The sequence below is a fragment of the Coregonus clupeaformis genome, unplaced genomic scaffold (assembly GCF_020615455.1).
Source record: "Coregonus clupeaformis isolate EN_2021a unplaced genomic scaffold, ASM2061545v1 scaf0617, whole genome shotgun sequence".
Taxonomy (NCBI): domain Eukaryota; kingdom Metazoa; phylum Chordata; class Actinopteri; order Salmoniformes; family Salmonidae; genus Coregonus; species Coregonus clupeaformis.
In genome coordinates this window covers 235,572-241,918 of record NW_025534072.1, presented here as the reverse complement: position 1 = coordinate 241,918, position 6,347 = coordinate 235,572, and the positions used below count along the sequence as shown (strand labels likewise).

General features: G+C 45.8%; 1 pseudogene; it reads right to left on the bottom strand.

The window, feature by feature from the left end:
• Positions 1-256: 256 nt before the first annotated feature.
• LOC121563729 lies at positions 257-2,082 on the bottom strand (annotated as a pseudogene).
• Between the last annotated feature and the right edge of the window lie 4,265 nt (positions 2,083-6,347).

Sequence of the window (6,347 nt, the reverse complement as noted above, 5' to 3'; positions counted from 1 at the left end):
AAAAGGAAAGCAAAAACAAATCCATTAAAATAACATCAAATTGATCAGAAATACAGTGTAGACATTGTTAATGTTGTAAATGGCTATTGTAGCTGGAAAAAGCTGATTTTTAATGGAATATCTACATAGGCGTACAGAGGCCCATTATCAGCAACAATCAGTCCTGTGTTCCAATGGCACGTTGTGTTTGCTAATCCAAGTTTATCATTTAAAAAGGCTTCTTGGAGTCTTTGTGACAATGGTGATACTGTATCTCTCACTCCTGCTGAAGGTATCTGACCTCAGAGTACACTGCATCCTCTATGCTGGTCTTCTCTCTTGCTGTTCTAGAGGAGGAAGAGGAGTTCTTCTTGGGGGTGAAACTCACAGCAACATAGTTCAAAACGTCCCTCTCTTGGTGCTGTGCGAGAGGTGGAGTCATAAACAAGACATTATACTGGTTACATCCACTACATGAACCATTTTGATATGGGGTGAAATTATGTGCTAAAGTTTACCTGATTGACTGGTGGGGTTGGTGATCTATCAGTTGATGGTTCAGAATAAAAACAGGAAGTAAAAAATGATATTAAGTACAGAACACAAGAAATCGCATTGAAATGGAACACGGTACACCTTCCTAATATTTAGTTGCACCCCTTTTTGTTGCACCAAACCGGTGCGCCTGGCATCTGCCACCATACCCCGTTCAAAGGCACTTCAATCTTTTGTCTTGCCCATTCACACTTGAATGGCACACATATTGTACACAATCCATGTCTCAATTGTCTAAAGGCTTAAAAATCCTTCTTTAACCTGTCTCCTCCCCTTCATCTACACTGATTGAAGTGGATTGAACAGGTGACATCAATAAGGGATCCTAGCTGTCGCCTGGATTCACCTGGTCAGTCTATGCCATGGATAGTGCAGGTTATTCTAATGTTTAGAACACTCAATGTATATTTTCTTTTCACATGGAGACATCGTCAAACATTACTGTGAAACATTACATAACAGTTTGTTAGTAAGTATTAATATGCATGTTCTGTACCTCTGGTCCTTTCCATGCATATCCCCCATGTCAGTAGAAAGACGACAATCACAAAAACAATGTTTAATGTGACCAGTGCAAGAGCGGTAGGAGTCAGGGGAAAATCATACTCTGAAACCAAAGGTTTTGATTATTTAAATCTTGTCAATAAATATTTTATTGGAGTAATATCAGGTTATAGTACATTTTATTTGACCATATAGGTTACAGGACCAAGCTGAATGTCCAGCTTGGTCCTGTTTCCAAACAGTATCACTCAACATGAGGCCACAGCACAGTAGGAAGTCCCAGGATCAGAGAGGCTGAGGTTCTTCTTGGGAGGTTATAGACACAGCTTTGTGTAGGAGACCCAGTCTCAGGGCTCTTCTCACACTGATCACTCCTGTCTCCATTGGTGTAAGAGATTCCTGGACGGGATTCTCCTGAGCCATGTCTGAACCAATAGACACTGTGTTTTCCTGCACAGGTCTCAGTGTGTATTGTACAGTTCAGAGTCACCGACACTCCTGGTTGGACTGACTCAGACACAGCTTGCAGTACAACAGTGGTGTTTCTGGACCCTAAACCTTAAAAAAAGGTTTACATGTCAGTAAATGTGTTTACGATGTTGTGTCCTAACTCAACATTTGTCGAAACTTAAGCTACAGTAATGTCTGATTGTGCAAATACCTCACATTTAATTAAGACATTGTATGTTCAAAACGTAAAGTGCAAAAATGCTGAAGGTTATAGTTGCTGAAGATTCGTTTCTAGTTTCTAATTCAGATGAGAATGGCTCCTTCTCCAAATTCCACCTTGTTGGAAATAGAACTCCCACAGTAATGTGTTGCTGAATCTGAGAGCTGCATTTCTGAGATTCTTATGTGATTTTTTCCTTTGCCTTTAAATTCATTGTGGAATGTAGAATTATTGTCATACTTGTAAAAAGTTGTCATGAGCTGAGGATTGTCACCCAAGGTTTGCTTGAACCAAAAGAATTGCAGTGCCAAGTTGCCTTCATGGAAGCAGTGCAAAGTCAATTTGTCTCCTATGTTGGTTGACACAAGGCGCATGGCTGAGGATTGTACCGCAGCTAGAATACACATAAAGACAAATATGAATTGCATCAATAAAGTTCCTGGGTGTCTTCAAATTTAGGGTGTGTCCCCTATAAGCACAGAAATATAAAAGTTGGACCTACCCATCTCCCTGAGAAGTGGAAATATCAGGCAGAGTGTGATGATCATCTTTGAAGTTGTCATCCTCTGTTCTAACTGTGTCTTGAGTGGAAGAAGTCTACCCATGTAGACAACACTTCAACAGTGGGCTATTTGGTGATTGGTTGAACTGGACCTGTCATTTTTGTTGATGCCTTATACAGCCCACCATGGTCTTCATAGGTAAACTGGGAATCACTTACTGTATATAATCAATGCTAAAAGTGGACCAGTGCTAATAATTTGCCACAACTGGCTGGAAGAAAGCTGTCTAATATTCGGTTAAAACTCTTAACTGGATAGAGAGTCTGTGTAAGAACAATTAAAATATCATCCAACAAACTTTTTTTTCTTCTTGGCAATCATACTTTACCACCCGATTTACCGTCACAGGTTGTTGTTCATTTAATACATTTTTCATGTAGTTTGTACTTTTGTATTTTTTAAACATACATTATACAGTGAGGGAAAAAATTATTTGATCCCCTGTTGATTTTGCATGTTTGCCCACTGACAAATGGTAGGTTTATTTGAACAGTGAGAGACAGAATAACAACAACAAAATCCAGAAAAACGCATGTCAAAAATGTTATAAATTGATTTGCATTTTAATGAGGGAAATAAGTATTTGACCCCTCTGCAAAACATGACTTAGTACTTGGTGGCAAAACCCTTGTTGGCAATCACAGAGGTCAGACGTTTCTTGTAGTTGGCCACCAGGTTTGCACACATCTCAGGAGGGATTTTGTCCCACTCCTCTTTGCAGATCTTCTCCAAGTCATTAAGTTTTTGAGGCTGACGTTTGGCAACTCGAACCTTCAGCTCCCTCCACAGATTTTCTATGGGATTAAGGTCTGGAGACTGGCTAGGCCACTCCAGGACCTTAATGTGCCTCTTCTTGAGCCACTCCTTTGTTGCCTTGGCTGTGTGTTTTGGGTCATTGTCATGCTGGAATACCCATCCACGACCCATTTTCAATGCCCTGGCTGAGGGAAGGAGGTTCTCAACCAAGATTTGACGGTACATGGCCCCGTCCATCGTCCCTTTGATGCGGTGAAGCATAATGTTTCCAAAGCATAATGTTTCCACCTCCATGTTTGACGGTGTGGATGGTGTTCTTGGGGTCATAGGCAGCATTCCTCCTCCTCCAAACACGGCAAGTTGAGTTGATGCCAAAGAGGTCGATTTTGGTCTCATCTGACCACAACACTTTCACCCAGTTCTCCTCTGAATCATTCAGATGTTCATTGGCAAACTTCTGACGGGCCTGTATATGTGCTTTCTTGAGCAGGGGGACCTTGCGGGCGCTGCAGGATTTCAGTCCTTCACGGCGTAGTGTGTTACCAATTGTTTTCTTGGTGACTATGGTCCCAGCTGCCTTGAGATCATTGACAAGATCCTCCCGTGTAGTTCTGGGCTGATTCCTCACCGTTCTCATGATCATTGCAACTCCACGAGGTGAGATCTTGCATGGAGCCCCAGACCGAGGGAGATTGACAGTTCTTTTGTGTTTCTTCCATTTGCTAATAATCGCACCAACTGTTGTCACCTTCTCACCAAGCTGCTTGGCGATGGTCTTGTAGCCCATTCCAGCCTTGTGTAGGTCTACAATCTTGTCCCTGACATCATTGGAAAGCTCTTTGGTCTTGGCCATGGTGGAGAGTTTGGAATCTGATTGATTGATTGCTTCTGTGGACAGGTGCCTTTTATACAGGTAACAAACTGAGATTAGGTGCACTCCCTTTAAGAGTGTGCTCCTAATCTCAGCTCGTTACCTGTATAAAAGACACCTGGGAGCCAGACATCTTTCTGATTGAGAGGGTGTTACGGTCCGGCACTGTTGGTCCTGTTCCTGCTGGTTTTCCTTTCCCTTTTTCCCTGTGTGTGTTGTTTGTGTCTGTCTCCCCCTGCTGTGCAGTCCAGTCAGAGGATCTAGGTCAGGGGGCGTGGCCATTCTCTCACAAGATCAGTTACATCCAGCTGCAGCTTATTGTCAACAATCAACCAGCAGTTATCTACCCGGGCTGGACACCTCTCCAGCGCCAGTTCGTTCCTACACTACCTGTGATCTCGTCTGTTCCTGCTGCCTGCCTGCCTGCCATTCCCACGCCGCAACCTGCTCTGTTGTCTGATATCCTCGTCATCCAGCCCTCAGGACTACTGGCTCTCCACCCTACTCAGCTCCTACCCCGGCCTGAAGCTACTCCACCCTGTACTGCTTCTCTCTACCATAACATGCTGAATAAACTACATCATAATTCACCCTCTTTGTCCGCGTGTCCGTCTCTGCACCTGAGTCCCCCACCCAAGCCTAATAGAACGAACTGGCCAAACATGGACTCAGCAGAGATGCCACATGAAACAACGGGTGATGGCATACACGCGCCCTCCATTCACAGGGAATGCTATTGGGACAACACGACCAACTCATCCGGACTCTATTGGATAACAACCAGCAGTTGTTGGATCAAGTATCTCATCTCTCCTCTCAGGTAGCTAACCTGGTAACACTCACTACCCTTCCTCCCTCTGTTTCTCCTCCGCCTGTTCCTCCTACAGTGGCTCCAGGTTGGGCTTCCGCTCCTGCCCTTCGGGAACCCCCTACAACCTCACCCGAACCTTTCACCGGGGACCTGAACAAATGCCGTGGTTTCCTGCTTCAGTGCCGCTTGGTGTTCCAACAGAAGCCCCTGTCTTTCTCCACGGAATCCTCAAAGGTACATTACGCACTGGGGTTAATGAGGGGCAAAGCTTTGATTTGGGCAGAAGCAGCTTGTTCTACTCAGCAGATTGCCAGCCTGTCGTTTGACGATTTTTCCTCTCAATTGAAAGTTGTGTTTGATCACCCGACCATGCCGGACCGCCACAAAGAGACTATTGAAGCTACGACAGGGCACGGGTAGCGTGGCTGAATACGCCATTGATTTTTGGACCTTGGCAGCCGATTCCAAGTGGAATGACGAAGCTCTTCAGGAGCGTTTGTTAACGGTCTAAGTGACACGATTAAGAATGAACTAGCTGTTCGTGATGAGCCTGCTAACCTTCATGTTCTCGTTTCCCTTGCTGCACGAATAGACAACAGGCTACGGGAGAGGAGACAGGAGAGGGGCGGTCGGGTCCACACCGCAGCGGATCCCTCCACGGAACTAGACGAGCCCATGCAGCTGGGCCGTGCTCGTCTGTCCCCTGCCGAAAGGGAACGGCGCATGCGGGCTGGTGAGTGCATGTACTGTGGGGACCGCACTCATTTCCTGGTTAACTGTCCGGTTCGCCCAAAAGACCAAGCTCGCAGGTAAAAGTGGGCATACTTGCGAGTGCTACACCTGACTCAATGCCCACAGCACCCCGTCTAGTTATCCCAGCTACAGTCCAGTTCAGAATCTATCTCTCCCACTAGCTGCTCTCATCGACTCTGGTGCTGAGGATAGTTTCCTTGACGTTAACCTGGTCACTCAGGCTGAGATCCCTGTTAAGCCCCTGCCTAAGCCTATAACAGTAACCGCTATTGACGGCCATCAGTTTGCCAACATCACCCATCAAACTGTCCCCGTTTCTCTCATGCTGTCCGGCAATCACAAAGAAACCATCCAGTTTAAAGTAGTCTCCTCCTCGGCCTCCCCCCTTATCCTCGGTTTCCCTTGGCTTAGCATTCACAACCCCCATATTGACTGGCAAAACCACAAAATACACAGTTGGAGCACTCACTGCCATTCTGTTTGCCTTGGGTCGGCTATTCCGCCTCGGTAGGTTCCCCTGCTTCCCCTGTCAAAACCCCAGACCTCTCTTCAGTCCCTGAGGAGTACCTGGACCTGGCCGAGGTATTCAGTAAATCCAAAGCACTCTCACTACCACCTCATAGGCCATACGATTGCGCTATTGAGTTACTGCCTGAGCCCCCTTTGCCGGTCCAGTCGGCTTTTCAATCTGTCCCGTCCTGAGAGAGAAGCTATGGAAACCCTACATAGGCGACTCCCTAACCTCTGGCATCATTCGTCCCTCATCTTCCGCTGTTGGTGCTGGGTTCTTTTTTGTTGAGAAGAAGGACAAAACATTACGCCCCTGCATTGACTACAGAGGACTTAATAACATCACAGTCAGAAATACGTACCCCCTGCCTCTCA